This window comes from Triticum aestivum, chromosome 3D (assembly GCF_018294505.1).
Source record: "Triticum aestivum cultivar Chinese Spring chromosome 3D, IWGSC CS RefSeq v2.1, whole genome shotgun sequence".
In the NCBI taxonomy this organism is placed as follows: domain Eukaryota; kingdom Viridiplantae; phylum Streptophyta; class Magnoliopsida; order Poales; family Poaceae; genus Triticum; species Triticum aestivum.
The window spans coordinates 31,737,651-31,757,977 of NC_057802.1; the positions used below are offsets into that span (position 1 = coordinate 31,737,651).

The window sequence follows — 20,327 nt, forward strand, 5'->3', positions numbered from 1 at the left end:
CACAAAACTTTGCAGCAAGAGAGAACTCAATAGACAATATGGCATTACAACTACTGGTCCACATTCCGGGTCACACAAACATAAATGATTGTTGAAATAATAAAGATGGTTACTCAGATTTATTATAAGAGATTGTGTAAACATGATCGGGCATTATTTTTAGACGCTTGATTGATGCCATGGTGTCCTTGTACCGCTTTGGTCTTGTGCTCCACTGCATATATGGTCCACCGTATGTTCATCTCAGAACATCCGGAAGTTTCCTCAATTTTGGTCCATGCCCCAGGCGTTTTGGCCTTATATCCTACATATGTTAACAATTGAAATGTCATGCACCTGGATTTTAAGTAAAATTACTCATAGCAATGAAAATGCCTACAAATGAAGGAGATACTATCAGGAGCCATGATTTGCACATTACTGACTAGACTCACAATGCTTTTGGGTAAAATAACCTAGCAGTATCAGCATTGATCTGCTGTCTGTGCTACATAAAACATACATACATACTATCAGTGGACACCAATTTTAGGTTTCTCCAAAGAAATGTAGCACAGAAAGCTTAAGCCAGATCCAAGATCAGACCAAAGGCATCATCCGCAGCCTTTGTCGTTCTGTCCTTATTAAGAAGATGAAAGTTTTTTGGCACAAAAGATATTGTGTTGGGGCTATTGGGGGATACCTGGTCGAATATCGCTGTCGGGATAGCAAGTGTCGCCACTGCGTTAGGGGCATCTACTATTCCGGATATCCTACCCTCACATGGACAGCATGACAACAAAAGATAGACCTGCATACATAACCCAAAGTTCAGAACACAAGATAATGTCCCTCTGTAATTTACATGGTAGAGTACTTAATTACAAGGTGACAATATAAAATTAACCCTGGTTAGTGCCTACCTGCTCCTTGGAGTACCCAAACTTGGAAAGGTCCTCAATGGCATTGAGAACTGCACGCTTGTAGGCAACTAATGCATCAAGGAAATGCTGCTTCCCCGACTCATCGACGCTGATGCCCTTGAAGACTAACCATTCCGAGAAGCGCAGCTCCACCGGACCTATCTCGAAGATAGGGTTCACATGAAGTGCTGTTGGACCAACAAGAGTCAAGTACTCCTTCATCCCACCTCTTATGATCTCACACCTACGCAAAAAATAAATCAGCAGAATTTCACATGGCAGTTTTCTGTCATCCAACCAGCAAATTCAGCAAGTCGTATACAGTTGATCAGCTGAGAATTAAGGCAATTACTTTAGCTCAAGGAATGCACTCATTTCTATTGCTCCGCAAAATGAGACTTCACCATCACCTTGGGAGAAGTGCATATCACCAGTACTCAAATTTGCTCCTTCAACAAATACTGGCAGATAAACTTTGGAACCTCTGCTTAGATTCTTGATGTCACAGTTGCCCCCATTCTCTCTTCCAGGAATGGTCCTTGCTGCTTCATTTGCAATCTTTGGCCACTCAGGTCAGGAGTCCCTTCCTGGATCTGCAGAACATTGCATATATTGTGAGCATAGCTCTTTAATAACCATATATAAACAAAGTATCGATGGACACGTCGTACCTTCCCAAGTAAGCAGCTGTGGGAGGTTGGTAAGTTAGCAAGGGGTCTCTGGTGTAGAACTTCACACAGTTTCAGAGACTCGTGGCCCGTCTCGACCAATTCTCTTTCCCTTTGGTTCCATATACTGAGAAGCTCGGCCGACGGCGCAGTCCCCACTATACCAGGATGAGTTAACCCCGGAAACCGAACACCTGGTATGCACGAAATGGAACTATTTGAATGATCTGAAGCTGAAACTCTTCATTCACACCAATGCATAGCAGCAACTTCTTACCTGGTATCTGAGGGGAGTGTGCGTAAATCCCTTCGAAATACCAAATGGCCTTTCTTGCACCTGGGAAGTGGTCGGTCAAGAACCCTCCCCCATTCTCCCTTTCGAATATCCCGGTATAGCCCCACTCGTCGCCCGGAAGCGGGCCGAGGTTGCAGTTCTCCACCGCGAGAAGATCGCCGGGTGAAGCTGGAACCCCCTCAGCATCCACTACTCTAGGTGGGCCACTGAGATAGTGAGGCTGTGGAAAACCCACACATATTCAGTTTGGTGGCACTAAAGACTTGCTTTTGTCTAATGCATATGAGAGAAATATTACTCTTTCTATTAAAATAAACAGCGCATCAAAAGCATAGTCAACCAACAGGAGCAAATTCGAACACCCCCTGATGTAGATCGAACGACGATCTTCCGTGCCTTGTCTAACGAATCCGGTGATATGCTATTATCAAACAACATTTCTTCCAAAAAAAAAGCTCATAAATAAAATGCATACTTACAGTGGTGAGATCCAGAGATTTGATGTCATCTGCGGAGTCATCGTCTCTGACCTGTCCTCTGGTCCAATCGACCATCTCAACACGGAATAACTCCCCCTCGGTCACATCGGCGACGGGAGGGATGTCCGGATGCCAGCGGTTGTGGAGATGAACCTCCTGCTCCCATGGCTTCTTCTTCACATCGATGGGCACCACAAGCCTGGGAGTCAGAGGAGCCATGTTTTGTTATGCCAACAGCTTCAGAGCTTCACCCTTTTGTAATAAGCTTCAGAGGAGCGTCTTCATAAAAATGGCAGCGCTAGTTTTGAAGGCGCACGCCCCGGGAACGTGGGAGACTATAATAATAGGATCCGTTGTGAGGTGTGATCCGTGAGATCAGTTTTTTTAGTTTAAAAATTCTCGAAACAAGTGGCAGCGCACATCCATGTCACATGTAAAATCTCAAGAATCATGTTAGTCTTTTTTGTTTGTTTATCTAGCATTCTAGCTACAAATCTATTTTTTTTAGGAACTATGTTGCTATAGATTGAATTTCGAGCTGAATGTTTTTGGAGTTGTAGAAATATCCCGTAGGTATGTTGTAAAAAAAATCCACAAAAATGTTAGGACGAATCTCACGGAATAAATCCTACAGACCGATGTGGCAAGCTCAGATTGGAATAAAGTGGCCCACAGCTGAAATCACAGTGGAGGGAAGTGATTAGTCAGAGGACACGCCTGTCCGTAGATTGTTCCCGTAAGGCACAATCCGTAGGTATAGTACTCCCTCTGTAAGCTAATATAAGAGCGTTTAGATCACTAAAGGAAGTATTTTTTGAAAAAAATTATTTTTTTATGGTGAAAAGGGGGCCCTTATTTAGTTACTGACTAGCATAAATGCCCGTGCATTGCAGCGGAAGAAAAAAAAAAGGCAAACTTCACATCAAGAGACATTGGCAATGAACTGGCAAAAGAGCAACAAAGGCCCTGGTGAGTCGACGAAGATGTGGATGGAGCTGTGGGCAAAGAGGAGGGAGCCACTGATGACGAGTCATACGAACTCATTGGGGAGACGACGAATCACATGCCGCACAAAGTGGCGTGGACGAGGTTGACTTGAGTTCTTTGACGTTGACGGATGCATGGGCCAGTGGTGTGAACAAACTCCCTCTTCTTGTGCTTCATGGCATGCTCTAATCCACCGTAGTGTCTTCCATCATCCAAGTGATCGCGCTCATAGCCATCGAAGCCCTAATCATCCATGATTGCTGCCGCTGCTGCAGATCTAACCTTCGCGATGTTCCTGATGGACGCGAGTATTTTTCTTCTTCTTAAATTAAGTACTCATCAATCCAACTCCATATAGGTTAGAAGTATCTAAAGAAACATATAGGTTAGAAGCATGTGGTCAAGTAATGTAGACTAAAACTTAGACTGGTCTGAATCTTATGGTATATAGTTCAAACTTACTCAACATCTCATCTCTTGTTTAAAATCCACTTGATCAAACCTGCAGTGACTCACCCGTCACCTAACGCTTATGTTTTCGACATTTTCTAGTTCTAACTCATCCAAATTAATTCGTTCGTTTATACCTTTTATTCAATGATTGTACTCAGCGACCTACTCTCGTTGTGCAGCAACGCGTGAGATTTTTCGTTACTTTTTGGACTTGATTTATTTTTTGAGAAGCTATAAATTTTTGTGTATGGAGAGATACATTACGGAATTAATGATTTTAAAAAAATAAATTATATGCATAATATGATCAACCGTATGGGAGCATACTACACACGTAAAGGATTTTTTTGTTAAGGACACTATCATTAGGAGAATTAATTAATTTTCTGAGAAATCGTAAATCTGTATACTTGCGTACTGCATGCTGCTTGTTGACCGGATGCAACTTGTTCTGGCGCTCGAGGCGTTCATGTCCGACTGACTGGGCCAAGTTCCTTTGACATTTACAGGAGTAAAGTCTATTACAAACCCTAAGAATGTAAAGGACGACACAAATGAACCCCAACCTCTAAATCCCTGAAGTCCGTACCCTGACCTCTTCGATTCCGGTCGTTTTTGACCTTTAGGCTGTATCCAAACAGAGGATTCCGGTCGTTTGCGATCTCAGATCACACACCATTGCTTCTAGACTCGGGTGAGGCTACCCATGTGGCAACTAAAAATGCTTTCTCCTTCGAACAAAGTTGGTCTGAGAGAGAGGGGTTTTTGGAACTCATTGCACGTGAATGGGCTAAGCCGGTTAGTGGAAGGACGCCTGTTGAGAGATGGCAAAACAAGATTAGACATCTCCGACAGTTTTTAAGAGGTTGGGCCAGAAATGAGAGTGGGTTTTACAAACATGAAAGAGAGCGTCTTACTCAATTAATTGAGGCACTTGACTTAAAGGCTGAAGCCACTCTTCTTTCCGTTAATGAGCAAGCTTCCAAGTCCGAAGCTGAGCAAGGTTTACGAGCCCTCTTGAGAGAAGAGGAGCTCAAGTGGGCACTGCGCGCTAAAACACTTAAGGTTGTCCAAGGGGATGATAACACACAATTCTTCCATATGGTTGCAAATGGCAAACATAAAAAGAAGAAGATCATCCAGCTTGAACAGGACGAGGGGACAATTGTGGGGCACGAAAATCTGAAAGCATATATCTCTAACTATTATAAGCAACTTTTTGGACCCCCTAATACAAGCAAGGTGACACTGGATGAGTCCAGCTTTGAGGATATACCTCAATTACAGGCAGCGGAGAATGATTTTCTCTCTGCCCCGTTTACTGAAAAAGAGGTTCTTCAGGCAATCACACAAATGAAACCAAATAAAGCATCGGGACCAGATGGGTTTCCTGCTGAATTCTACAAGAAATGTTGGCATATTATTAAAGATGATCTTATGCCTATGTTTCATGATTTCTTCAACGGTCACTTAGAGTTGTTTCATCTCAACTTCGGTACGATAACGTTACTACCGAAGAAAGAAGAGGCAATTCAGATAGAACAATTCAGGCCCATATGTCTGCTGAACGTGAGTTTTAAAATCTTCACAAAGGTTGGAACCAATAGATTGACGCAGATTGCTCAACATGTGGTCCAACCAAGTCAGACGGCGTTCATGCCAGGGCGACACATACTAGAAGGGGTGTCGTCTTGCATGAAACGATCCACGAGATCCACTCGAAGAAACTAGATGGGGTTATCTTCAAAGTGGATTTTGAAAAGGCGTATGATAAGGTCAAGTGGCATTTTCTTCAGCAGGCAATGCGCATGAAGGGCCTTAGTGAAGCCTGGAGGAACCAAGTAGATACCCAAGTCCAGAAAGGCAGTGTCGGAGTCAAGGTGAATGATGACATCGGTCATTATTTCCAGACTCATAAGGGGTTGAGACAAGGGGATTCCATGTCTCCTCTTCTGTTTAATATTGTGGCTGACATGCTAGTTGTCCTTATTGGCAGGGCCAAACAGCGTGGCCATGTAGAAGGTTTAGTTCCTCATCTAGTCGATGGAGGGGTATCCATTCTACAATATGCGGATGACGCTATTCTTTTCATGGAACATGACCTGGCTAAGGCACGTAATATGAAACTCATCTTATGTCTCTTTGAACAATTGTCTGGATTAAAATTAATTTTCATAAGAGCGAGTTGTTCTGCTTTGGGAAAGCCAAAGATGAGGAACACACTTATAGACAATTGTTCGGATGTGAATTAGGTGCTATGCCATTCAATTACTTGGGAATACCGATTCATCACCGTAAATTATCCAATAAAGAATGGAAGTATATTGAAGAACGAATTGAAAAAACTCAGCTACTGGAAGGGCAAGCTTATGTCATATGGAGGTAGACTAGTCCTGATTAACTCGGTATTGACTAGTATGCCGATGTTTTTACTCTCGTTCTTCGAAATTCCGAAAGGAGTTCGGAAGCGTCTTGATTTCTTTAGATCTCGTTTCTTTTGGCAGTCTGATAAGGCCAAGAGGAAATACCGCCTGGCGCGATGGGATATTCTTTGCCGACCTAAAGACCAAGTGGGTCTCGGTATTGAGAACTTAGAGATTAAGAATAAATGTCTTATGAGCAAATGGCTTTACAGGCTCGAGACAGAGCCAGAGGGTATGTGGTCACAAATCCTGCGCAGTAAGTATCTACAATCCAAAACATTAGCCCAGGTTACCATGAGACCGACTGACTCGCCATTCTGGAAGGGACTTATGCGAACGAAGAACTTGTTCTTTCGTAGGGTCAAATTCTTGGTTGGCAATGGGATGTCAACAAGATTCTGGGAGGATACGTGGTGAGGAGAGACACCTCTGGCCGTCCAATATCCCACCCTTTATAATATTGTGCAACGTAAGGAAGATTACGTAGGCACAGTCTTTCAAACTATTCCCCTGAATATCCAGTTCCGACGTGCGTTAGTTGGTGAGCGATGGAATGCGTGGATGCATTTGGTTCGGAGATTGATAGAAGTTCAACTCTCGGACCAGCCGGATTCGATACAATGGAAGTTAGCTAGGAACGGGATTTTTACGGTGAAATCTTTCTATTTGGATTTGATTAATTCTGGCCCAATCTCAAGGTCATTACACATCTGGAGGGTTAAGGTTCCTTTGCAGACTAAAATCTTTATGTGGTTTGTCCACAAGCAAGTGATACTCACAAAGGACAACTTAATTAAAAGGCGATGGGTAGGGAGTTCACGGTGCTGTTTTTGTGATCATGATAAAACAATACAACACTTATTTTTTGAATGCCCACTTCCCAAACTACTTTGGAGAACGATTCATATAGCTTTCAATATTAATCCTTCAGTTGATATTGCGTCGTTGTTTGGGACGTGGTTAGCTGGGGTTGAACAGATTATAGCGGCTCGTATTCGGATTGGAATATGGGCGCTATTATGGGCTATATGGAACTGCAGGAATGATATGATTTTTAATAGACAACACTCTTTAACTTTTTTGCAGGTTATCTTCAGAGCTACAGCTTGGATCCGTACGTGGTCCTTACTCACTCCTATGGACTACAGGGAGCCTTTGGTTATTGGGTGCAACCAATGAAAGATGGTAGCTCGAACTATATTCAACCGGTTCGGATGGCGCTCGCATAACAGGATAGGAATCTAGGGAGCTTATCCTACATATCACCGTATCGGCTGCTTGTGTCAGCATGTAATTTTATTTTTTATTTCTGCTCCTTTTGCGAGCTGTTAGACTTTTTTGTTGATACTCTGTGGATCTCTCTAATAAAATGACTGTATGCATCTTCATGATGCAGAGGCCGGGGGCTTGCCCCCGCCACGCGCAAATCCATCGGCCGGCAGATATGTTGTGCATTTGCACGTACGCATGTCATGTATGATGAATTGTGTGTACGTACTTGAGTAGCACTTGGGTGTTGAGTTATGTGACGCTGTTTTCCCCCGCACCGGCACGGCCACGGCAGGCGACCAGCTGACTCCAGATCCTGTTCATCCATGCCACGGCAGACACAAGACGCTGACGCTGGTGAAGCATACTTCGCGGTGAACACGCTGATGTTCCAGACTGCAGAGGTCGTGCCGCTCCCGCCTCTCCGTGCGCGTGCTCCACGAACTTGTGTGCAGAGGAGGCCGAAGAAGTGCTAGCGCCGTGTAGCATCTGCCGCGGCTCGTGTGCTTGGCAATGGCACCGCCGCCGGTGCCACGCCTTGCCTCGCTGCTAGCACGCGAGCAGGAGCAACACCCACGACGTACGGCCCCATTGCACCAGCGACCATGCATGGTGACTGCGCATTCCCGGACCTGCAGACAAGTTACACGCCGTCCGTATTATCATGAAAGTGTTCTTTTTGTACTACTGTTGTTGCGATATTCCTCAACTGGTCCAAGCCGTTTCAGCACAATAGATCACACATACAGTCTCGATGCATGTTAAGATCAAACTCCTGCAGAATGGCTGACGCAAACCGACTCCACGAAGAGCAGTGATCAAACAATTTATACGCCTCACACCAGTGCTCCGCATTGCCATGTAGGTGTAGAGAAGCGGACATGACCTTGAAACTGTGAGGAATTTGATATAATTGGAAATAGACCTCCCAATTGTCTAGCTAAATACGAACTCTATCCCCTTCAGACCTCAAAAATTCCATCTTAGACATCCACGCCCGCTTCGACCCATGCTCGTCAAACAAAGAGGAATACAGTGGAGTTGGGCGTACCTTGCCAGCATCCACTCGAAGAGGAGGGTGGTGTTTTTTTTTCGAAACGGAGGCAAAAGATTTGCCTCATCGATTAAATAAGTAGAAGAGAATTGCCCAGTTAATTACCGAAAACCGGGCAAAATCAATACAAATCAACCGCATGTGGGCTACTCACTCGACAACCATATCCAACATGTAACGACCATCTAACCCCACACTGCTACATCGCAAAGACACCCCAAACGAGAGTAACTTGGCTAGCGACCATGGGCACCACCAAATCCACAGACAATGCATGCCATAAGGACAACGCAAGAGAGTGAAGATCATCCATTAAGCAGCCGCCGATGTCTTTTCTGTGGCGTCACTCTTCTTTCCTTTGCTCCTAAAAGCCTCCTCCACAATCGCCTTGCCAGATTCAGGGCTAGCCGCCTCCAAACGTTTAAGCAAGCTATGAAGCTCTAACTCAAAGAGAATGTCATCGACCTTCTCACGCACAGAAATCTGCATCACAGTCACGTGCGAGTGGGTTACCGCGACATCAGAACCTCCATCCTCCACAACGGCGAGCGGCTGGCTAGGCTCCAAAGGATCAGACACCAACATATTAATCGCCTGAACATCATCAACCACAGATACAACCGACACGATGGACTCAGACATCTCCAGTTGCTCACATTATAGGGCCTCAGAGTTAGGCACCAACACACCTGTCTGGCTGTCTCATCAACCTTGCCACTCAAGGACACCTCATGCCCAACGGGCATGGATGAGAGAGTGACAGAACCATCCAAGCATGCACTGTCCACAAAGGCGAGCGGCTGGCAGGACTCTGACGGTGATGGTGAGGCCAAGGACTCCATTGAGCCTGGCTTCATCAGCTGCATCATAGTTGATTCCCCACAGAGCTCCTGCAGCAGCTCAGGCATAATCTGCAGAACTGGAGCCACAACCTCAGTGACGATCACACTGCCACGGACAGACGACGTCGCATCCAGAGCACGAGGAGAAAACTCTCCAAAGAAGCATTCATCCGCCTCATCAATGGAACCAGACTGGAGCTCAGGCACCAAAGACACAACCGATGCAACCTGAAGCTTGGCAAGAGCGTCGCGAAGCTCGGTGCGGAGGAGCTCAACCTCCTGAAGGAGCTCCGTGCGTAGCAAGGCAAACCGGGACTCCAAAGCAGAGAACAAAAAGGCACTGGCATTGGAATCCTGGCGACACCCAGATTGGGACCTTGGCGGCACCGACACACGCAGCGACGAGTTGGCCATGACCTCTGCCCAACTCCTGGTCAACGAAGAACAAGGCTGGACGAATGGGGAGCGGCTCCGCTGGCGAGGAGCGTGAATGACCGGAGAGGCCGCACGGGTGACCGGAGAGCGATCGCGAGCAACCGGAGAGTGAGCACGACAAAACCTCTCCCGATGACCAGGGCTACGACAGCGAATGCATCTGAATGGCTCACGACATGCACGGACTTGGTGGCCACGTTCGAGGCAAGGGAAGCACCTTCCTTGAGCCCAATGCTTGAAGGCGAGGCTAAGCTCGAGACCTTCTCTCGACAGCTCAGGGGGGACACCCCGGCCGGAACGGTGTCCCCGTCTCACATGCTCCCAGCCCGCCTCCGCTTCAAGAGCGGCAGCGGCAACAGAGATGCCGACGCAAGCCGACTCTGAAGATGGACCAATCAACTTCTGTGGTGTCTTGTCGTCATCACATCCTGCAGTGAGGCCCTCAACATCTTCCACACCCTTGACAACAGGAGATGTGCATCGCTGGCAGACCCGTCGGGCAACGGCGGCTGTAGGACGAACTCCTCATCGTCGACCTCATCACCGTTGGCGGCGCACCAGGAAGCAGGCCTGGAGTCGAGCACCACCACCAAGCCAACGTCAGGTGCAGGGACTCGGCCCGCCTGAGGCGTCAAAGGCAGTGTTGGGGCCGCCGCCAGATCCGGCTGCACAAGGAGAGCCTCGGGGATCAACGCCTGGTACTCCAGTAGCTGACCAGAAGCCCAGCGAAGCTTCACGGGGGAGAAGCGAGAGGGCGCTGAGGAGATTCCAAATCCGGTGCCAACGGCTGCAGGGGAGGCTACGGGGAGGAGATCGAGGCCGCGCCGCTGGCGCGCTCACCCGACGCCGACGCGGTCGCGAGAGCAACAGCCCCGCCGCTTCATTCTTCCGCCTTTGTAGACCATGGAATAGAGGAGGGTGGTGTTGTTCCTTCTGTTGGCATAGGCCCGATCAAACGTTGCACGACGGCCCCTTGACGAGTACTTTCCGTCGGCCGAACACGTACGTACGAAACCACGCTTCTTGATTGATTCTTCCTGAGGCAATATGCACGTACAAAACTAGCTGATGAATGTTGAAGCTAGCTAGCTTAGTACGTAGCAACGGCTGGATACTTAATCGATCTGGACTAGCACAACTCGGCGAAACACAAGATATTTGATGGCTAATAGGTGTGTGTCGCACCTATGCTTTGTATTGCTTTGATCTGAGTTAATATTACAACGTAGGGGTACAGCAGTATATAAAGAAGCTAAGCTAGCCTACTCTAAGTACGACTCGGTGATTGCTCCTAGTCCGTACCGGACAGGACACTAAATCGCGGTTAACTCCAACAATCACCCCCCCTTAACACGATGTCCTCACTTTACAGCTTGGACGCCGATCCTTCCCCGCATCTCCGTAAACTTCTGTCGTCTTGGTCAGGATATCTGCAAGCTGGTCGTCGGTGCAAATATAGTTGACTTCAATCTTACCTTCTTCCACGCAATGCCGTATGTAATGATACCTTATATCGATGTGCTTACTTCTATCATGATGCACTGGATTCTTACATAGAGCAATCGTGGACTTGTTGTCAACATAGAGCACCACTCCTTCCGGTTCCTTGTCAGTGAGGTCACCGAGTAGCCTTTCTAGCCACACACCTTGACCTGCCGCGGTTGCAGCTGCAATATACTCCGCTTCACAGGATGATAATGCGACCACCTTCTGCTTTTGTGATAGCCAACTCACTATGCTTCTTCCCAAGAAATATGCCACGCCCGAGGTACTTTTACGGTCGTCAATATCTCCTGCCAAGTCGCTATCACTGTAGCCAAGTAGCTCCACCATCTCCTTCCACTTCTCTCTCAAATAGACACAACCGAAGTTAGTTGTCCCTTTGATGTACCTGAGTATTTGTTTCACAGCTGCCCAATGTTCTGTCGTGGGTGCTTCCATGAAGCGACTCACTACGCCAACGGAATAGGCCAAGTCCGGTCGTGTATTCACAAGATACCTTAGGCTTCCGACCACACTTCTATACTCCGTTGCATCAACCGCGGGTGCTTGGCTCCTCTTGCTAAGTTTAAGTCGAGGCTCCATTGGAACATGACTTGGATTGCAGTCCTCCATGCTACAGCTTTCAAGAATCTTCTTTGCATATGCCTCCTGGCATAGTGTGATTCCCTCCGGCTTTTGATGTACCTCGATCCCGAGATAGTAAGTCAAGAGCCCTAGATCACTCATCTTGAAAAGCTCCTTCATTTGTAGCTTGAATCTAGCAATCTCCTCATCTGCTCCAGTTATCAAGAGATCATCAACATAGATGCCCACTAGGAGACGATCCTTGCCTTTACCTCGCTTATACATAGCATGCTCAAGTGGACGTTTCTCAAAACCAAGAGAAACTAGTGTACGATCAAGCTTGATGTTCCACTCCCGACGTCCTTGCCATAGTCCATACAAGATTTTGTGTAACTTCAGTACCTTGTGCTCTTCTCCCTCTTTGATGAAATCCGGTGGTTGATTCACATACACATCTCCTATCTCGCCGTTCAAAACCATAGAGCTTGCATCCATGTGATGTACTTTCCATGATTTCTGAGCCGCGAGAGCGATGAGTAATCTCACCGACTCCACTTTGCAATGGGAACGAACACATGTTTGAAGTCCATAATTTCCTCTTGCACATACTCTTTGGCCACAAACCTCGCTTTGTGCTTCATGCACCCTTCCACATCTTTCTTGACCTTGAATTCCCACTTGAGCACTATAGCATCATGTCCGTTGGGAAGATCCAGGAGCTCCCACACTTTGTTGTCTCGGATCAACCTCAACTCTTCATCCATAGCACGATGCCAACACTTTTCCGTCTTTGCGTCTTCAAAATTTTCCGGTTCCTTGATGTGTGAATGTCGTTGCCCTTTACTTTTCATCTTCACCGAATTAATTTGAAGCACTTCCTTTGGAGAGATGTCCAACACGCGTCGTTCCCGTGCTATCGAAGAAAACACGCTTGCTTCTGAAGTTGCCACCTCTTCTTTTTCTGGGTTGTTGGGCACACACAAACTGCTCTCTGGAGGGCCTGCAACACTAGCACTAGATGAGTTGCTCTTTATTTTTTCAACCTCCCTTTTTGCTAGAACTGTCCCAACTTCATCTGGCGTATCCATTAGGCCTCCACGTGAGCTCCTTAGTGGAGCTGCTGTATGCAGCTTGTAGTGGCCAGCTCCTTCTGGCCAATGCGTAGCAGCACAAGGCCATGCACTAGCTCTGTCACTGCTGCTGCATACGTACACGCCTAGCCCCGAGTTGGCAGCCTGCGACTTGGTCTGTTCGGCGCGCACGCCTTCCTTTGCGCACAGCCTAGCCGAAGCTAACGCATCACCACTTGTGTCTTGGTCTCCTGGCACGCGCCCGCCGCTAGAGACGTTCGCGCTTTTCGTTGCACCACTTGACATCGTGTATGCGTCGTGCTCGTCTGGCCCGAGTGCAGTTTGCTGCATGTCTCGTTCTTTTGGCATGACCACTCCATCACGCCTCGTGTCGTGGATTTCTGGCGCCACTTCTTTGCCTGCTTCTAGCGTAATAACACTGTCACGCCTTGTGTTATGGTTTTCTGACGCTACAACTTCGCCTGGCTTCAGATTTTCTGAACTGCTCTTTCGGCCGCAGCTGGCCACTCTCGGGTGCGCGGCGCGAAGGCTACTTCTTCATGGACGAGCACACGCAGCTTTCGCTGCATCCGCTCCAGCAAAGTTAGCACTTACGTCCATAGCATTGTCGTAAGTTTTGGAATCACCCCCTGCATCTGTAGCTTCGACACAAGTTTCCGAAACATGATCATGATGGCAAACTTTTTCTTCCGCAAGCTTGACAATTTCTTTAGTCAACGCTTGAGAGTCTGGATCCTCCTCGTCCACGAGTTCACTCATCAACATCATGTCACCATCATCTCCTTGCTGGGCCATGAGCGCCTTCTGCTTCGGTGTTTCCTCGCAGTCAGCCTTGATGTGACCGAGGAGGCCACAGTTATGACACCTCACTTTCCTGATGTCAAACTTTCTCCTCGGGGGTGGTGCAGCCTCATCGTCCGAGTCGTCGTCCGAGTCGGTGAAGTTCTTTCTCGCCGAACGCTACTTCCCCTTCTTTTTGCTGCTGCTCGTGGATCCGCCTTGCTTTTCCTTTGACAAAGCGATCCACTGCGCCCTTGTGAGCAGTTGTTGGCCCAGACCCGACGCCGAGTACTTTCCGACGTAGGGCGACACACGATGAACGACGATGAAGCAACGTTGACGATCCCGGCGAAGTTCTTTTACGCTGAGATAGACGGTGCACCGCAGTGCAAAGCTAGCCTAGCTAGCTAATCCTGATCGATTCTCTCCTGACTCATGTACTAGTATGCACTAGTAGTACTGGCCGGGACACCAATACGCACATACACAAACGCACGCACTTGAATCGATTTTGGATGGCCATGGGAGCGTGTCGCTCCCGTTTTTTCTTTGTATTGCTCTCACAAATCCACGCCCGAGGAGCTTGGCATAGCCCGTACAATGCCTTGTGTAGTTTCAACACCTTGTGCCCCTCTCCTTTTTTGATGTAACCCGGTGGTTGCTTCACATATACTTCTTCTTTCAACTCCCCGTTCAAAAAAGCGGATTTTACATCCATGTGATGTAGCCTCCAAGATTCTTGAGCCGCGAGAGCTATAACTAGCCTCACCGATTCCATCCTTGTGACAGGAGCGAACACTTCCTCGAAGTCTACACCTTGCTCTTGCACGTATCCTTTGGCTACGAGCCTTGCCTTATGCTTCACCAAGTTTTCTTCGGCATCTTTCTTGACTTTGTACACCCACTTGAGCCCGATGATTTTATGGTCATTGGGTGGATCCACGAGCCCCATGTTTTGTTGTCTTGGATCGATCCCAACTCCTCGTCCATAGCACGACGCCAACACTCCTCCGTGTTTGCATCTTCAAATTTCGTCGGTTCCGCGACGCTAAGCAGACACCGCCGTCCTCTTCCTTTAATTTTCACGGGACTTACTTTTGGAAACGCTTCCTTTGGATATAAATCCATCACTGGTCGAAGACGTACTGGTGTCGGTGGACGTTCCCTTGCCTCCTGTACAGTCGAAGACGAGGAATCATCATCTGAAGTTGCCACACTTCCGTTTTCAGGCGATTGCTGTTCTTCTGAACTGGCTGTAGCTTCAGACGAACCAGCCAAAACAGGTGTACCATCTTCACGTACATGGCCTTCACGTACAAGGACTTCATGTGCTCGTGGTGCAGCACGTGGGCTGCTTTGCTGCATGCTGGAAACACCTCCAGCCGACAGGCTCTTGCATGGGCTAGCCGGTGCTGTGCCACGTGAGCCACGAGCTGGTGTGGCCTGCTCTGGCCCTCCTGATGGAACAACGCCACCAGGGCGAGCGCTACGCGCGCTGCTGCCGGGCGTGCCGTACGTGCCCTCGGACACGTCGGCTGCTGCAGCTTCTGGCGCGTGCCTCCTCGCGTCCTTTTTCTCTGCTGCACCGCTCGCACTACTCGTCGCGGCACTCGACATCTTCGGTTGATCATCAATGTCCGCATGCTCATAATGATCGTAAACAACGTTGAAAATTTCATCGGAAGATGGGTATACCGGCTCGGTGGAGTTCCAATTCCATGACCGCGCTTCTTCAAAGACCACATCACGCGTCACAACCACCTTATTGGTCGAGGGGTTGCATGCACGGTATGCCTTTGTTCCCTTTTCATAGCCAACCAACACCATCGGAGTACTCCGATCCGCTAATTTGCTAGTATGCCCGGTCACTGTCTTCACATGCGCCACGCACCCGAAAGTGCGAAGATGATCAACCGTGGGCTTGTGTCCGTACCATGCTTCGTACGGCGTCATCCCAACCACACTCTTGGTTGGAGCCCGGTTCAGCAGATAAACGGCCGTATTGACTGCCTCACCCCAAAACTTGTCCGGCATGCCTTTACTCTTCAACATGCTTCATGCCATCGCCACCACGGTCTGATTCCTCCGTTCCACAACACCGTTTTGCTGCGGTGAATATGGCGCCGTAAGATACCTCTTGATCCCTTGAGCTTCGCAAAATTTCGTGAATGCACGAGACTTGAACTCACCCCCCCCCCCCCCCGATCGGTACGGAGGGCCTTCAGCTTGGCTTCAGATTCTACTTCAGCTGCCATCTTTATTATCCTGAAGGCTTGCAAAGCTTGGTCCTTTGTCTTCAACAACACGATCCACATGAATCTGCTGAAGTCGTCGACGACGAGCAAGAAGTATCTATTTCCGGCAGGGGTGGCCGGTGTAATCGGTCCGCACAAGTCTCCGTGGACCAACTCAAGAGCTTTACTCGCTCTAAAGTTTCCCTCTCTTGGGAACGGGGCTCGCCTTTGTTTCCCAATGAGACAACCGTCGCACACTTGGTCGACATGATTGATGCACGGTAGACCACGTACGATCTCCTTTTGTCCAAGTTGCCGAAGAGCCTGGAAATTTAGATGACCGTAGCGCGCGTGCCACTTCCATGCCGAGTCGTCCATGCTTGACAAGAGACATACTGGATCCACACGATCCAAGTTGAGGACGTAAAGCCTGTTCGGTGACCTCTGCACCTTCATAATTAGCATCCTCTGACGATCATACCCCATAGATAGCCATCTTCGAGCACAATCTTGCAACCACGCTCCTCGAGCTGACCAAGACTTATGATGCTGCTCTTTAGCTTGGGAATATAGTACACATCCGTGAGTAACTTGTGACCGCCGTTCTTCAACTCAAACAGGATAGTACCTCGCCCTGCGATGTCAACGGTCCGTCCGTCGCCGAACCGAACCGTGCCTCCCACCGAAACACTGAGCTCAGAAAACTGGTCCTTGTCACCGGTCATGTGGTTGCTAGCGCCCGTGTCGAGGTACCACACGTGCCTCGACGTGTTCATCCTCTTCTTATCGTGAAGATAAACTGCCTCCTCTATGAGCGTGACAACCTCTGTAGCCGGCGCCTTCGGAGCTGGACTGTCCTTGTCCATTAGCTCGCATACTTCGACCATGAGCATCATGTCTCCATCATCGCCTCCTTTGGCCAGGAGAGCTTTCTCCTTCGGTGGTTTCTTGCACTCCGACTTGAAGTTCCCCATGATGCCACAGTTGTGACACTTGATCTTGCGCTTGTCGAACTTCTTCTTCTTCGGAGCGCCGTCGCCGGCGTTCTTCTTACTTTGTTCTTTTGGCGCACGATCTTGGCGAGTGTTGCTGCTAGAGCCCTCGCCTCCTCTCCTTGAGTCCAGCGCCAGCCACTGAGCCCGTGTGAGCATGACATTCTCATCGTTCCTCCCATCCCCGAGACTGTACCGCATACGCTCGTCATGAGCCTTGTAGCGTCCGACGAGATCGTCGATGGAGAGAGTCTCGAGATCGACGCACTGCTCGATCGCCGTGACGATTTGCAGGTACCGGGGAGGGGCTGCGCGCAAGAACCGCCGGACAACCGAGGTCTCCGTGAGGTTTTCACCAAGCGCGCGGATCCGATTGACGAGAGTAACCACCCGTGAAGCAAACGCATCCACGGACTCATCGTCGCCCATGACCAAAGTCTCATAGTTCATTAGGAGAGATTGGAGATTAGCTTGCTTGATGCGGGTGTGTCCCTCGAACATGAGCTTCAAAGTATCCCACACCTCCTTTGTTGTTGCTTTGCCGATCAGGTGCTGGAGGATATCCATGGGCATCACCGAATAAATCGCCGACGCCGCCTGCCGATCCTTCCAGTGCTCGGCTCCCTCTTTGTTGAACGCGTCGCCTCCTGGATCGACCGCGTCCCATAGCTCGTTGGCGCGGAGACCACACTCCATGAGGGCCTTCCAGACCCCGAAGTTCTCGCGATCAAACCGTGGGTACGACGAACCGGGCACGGCAAGTACTTTAGCCGCGCCGGACGCTTTCATGATCTCCTTGCCCGCCATGACCTTCCGTTACTAGAAGATTAACCTTGCTCTAGATACCAATTGTTGGCACAGGCCCGATCAAACGTTGCACGACGGCTCCTTGACGAGTACTTTCCGTCAGCCGAACACGTACGTACGAAACCACGCTTGATTGATTCTTCCTGAGGCAACGTGCACGCACAAAACTAGCTGATGGATGTTGAAGCTAGCTAGCTTAGTACGTAGCAACGGCTGGATACTTAATCGATCTGGACTAGCACAACTCGGCGAAACACAAGATATTTGATGGCTAATAGGTGCGTGTCGCACCTATGCTTTGTATTGCTTTGATCTGAGTTAATATTACAACGTAGGGGTACAACAGTATATAAAGAAGCTAAGCTAGCCTACTCTAAGTATGACTCGGTGATTGCTCCTAGTCCGTACCGGATAGGACACTAAATCGTGGTTAACTCCAACACCTTCGACGTTGACCCGCTTGCTTGTGCCACCGCTGCTGTGGGCGAACTGGTGAAACACCCTGGCACCGCCATCCTGTCGAGATTCGCATCCGGCACACTGTTGGACTCCTTGAGCACCCGTGCCACATGAACCTGATCCCGATGGATCTCCCTCAGAGATCTCACTAAGAGCATCTTCAACAGTGGCTGCAAAAAACGCGCGGGGGGCGGTTTCGCACGCTTCAACAGAGGCGGGAAACTCAGGCGCGTGGAAAAAAGCGGCCGGTCGCATGCTAGATTTGACACGTCGCATCCGGCGCGCCTGTAAAATGCAGCGCCCTCCACGTGCCCTCTCCCGCTTCCTCTGCCGCTTTCTCGCCTCGCCAACGACACGCCACCACCGCGCCACTATGCCGTCGCGCCGCCGGGGAGCTTCGGGCTACCGCGGTGTACGCGCGCGCCCCTCCGACACCTTCTCCGCCGAGATTCGGTCCGGCGACGTGCGCCTCGGCCTCGACACCTTCAACACCCCCCACGAGGCCGCCCGCGCGTACGACGCGGTGGCGTGGCGCCTCTCGAGGCCTCGCGCACAGATGAATTTTCAGGACGTCTGAACGCGCGAGCAGGCGCAGGACCTCGCCCCTCCGCCGCGGCTAGTAACTGACGCCGACCGTCAGGAACACCGTCGACAGCAGCGCCGCCTCCTCATCGCCGAGGCGGACGAGCGAGCCATGGCGGAGTGGCGCCAGCGCCACCCAGAGGACGTCGCCAATGAGAACGCCTTCTGGGCGGAGAGCAGGGCAAGGCGGCGTGTGGAACGGGCGGATAGGCGTCGTCGGAAGGCACTGGCGATATCGCAGTGCGATCTGGGACAGGCATCATTCTTCTCCGACAGTGATGATGATACGTTGGACGACACAAGCAAGGAGGAGGAGGACAACGACTCTGAGTAGTCCTCGTAGTTTCTAGTTTGTGTTGTTTGGTTGAACTTTGCTATTTGTATCAGACTAGTTTGTGCTGTTTGGATGAATTTTGCTATTTGTATCGTTGAATTATCTATTTGGTTGAACTAGTTTGTGTTCTGGTTGCTCGTGTGCGACGATTTTTTGCAACGTCTGTTGGAGCGGGTCGCGCATGCAATACTTTGCAGCCGCTGCTGGAGCCAGCGCCCTGCCGTGCGTAAAAAACCATTATTTCTGCGCGCAAAAAACTATTTTAGCGCATCGCTCGTTGCGCGTCTGTTGGAGATGCTCTAAGAGATTTACCTTGGATTGGACTTGATCTAGCCGGGACACTTGTCCTCCAACCACGCCCAGATTTCTGCTATCCCTTCCACTTGTTCCTGCAGCACCTCCTCCTCAATAGAGCACATCGCTTCCTCCAGATGCCTTGTCTGAGGGTTCAGCTTGACAAGTGTTGTCGCCACTCCCTCTGAATTCCTCCCGCGCCGATTTTGGATTTCTAGCCAATCGCCCGAGAGCAATCAACAACCAATAGGTCGATGTTACAGAGGAATCTCGAGATTGCGGAGCGCGAATTGGATAGATCTAGCTCTGAGTACCACTTGTCTAGGATTACTTTCTCATATTTGAGTACAAGTGGGAAAACCAGAGGAGGAAGACTTGGGAAAGAAGAAGATACATAGGGGATACAAAGGAAGGAGGAGGGACATGTGAGCTAGTTCAATTACTCGCTGATCTCACCTACAGAATGATCAAGCTTATATACGACCACTCCTATTTGGCGCGTAGATCACCTAATAGCGAGGTGGCGCGTACCCCTTACAACGTTGGCTCCTTATCGGACCCCCTACGTTCTAGAACCTTCACACAACCGGGTTTTTTTTCATTTTTTTCTTCGCTTTTTTCTTTCAGGTTTTTCTTTCTTTTTCCTTTTTTGTTTATGTGTTTTTCTTTTTCATTTTTCTTTACTGTTCTGCTTTCCTTTTTCTTTCTTTTCTTTTCTTTTCCTTTTTTTGTTTTTTCAGACATCTTCCAAATTTGCAAACATTTTCTCTCAAATTGTGAACATTTTTTGAACACATGAACATTGTTCAAATTCGTGAATATTACTTACAAATTCGTGATTTTTTAGAAAATTATGAACATTTTTTGAATTGATGAATAA

The 20,327-nt window shown here is 48.9% G+C and overlaps 2 pseudogenes; one reads left to right on the forward strand and one right to left on the reverse strand.

Moving 5' to 3' along the window:
* Positions 1-159: 159 nt before the first annotated feature.
* On the reverse strand, positions 160-2,563 carry LOC123076098 (formamidase-like; annotated as a pseudogene).
* A 15,966-nt stretch (positions 2,564-18,529) lies between these two features.
* LOC123076099 (ethylene-responsive transcription factor ERF010-like) lies at positions 18,530-19,153 on the forward strand (annotated as a pseudogene).
* The last annotated feature ends 1,174 nt before the right edge of the window (positions 19,154-20,327 follow it).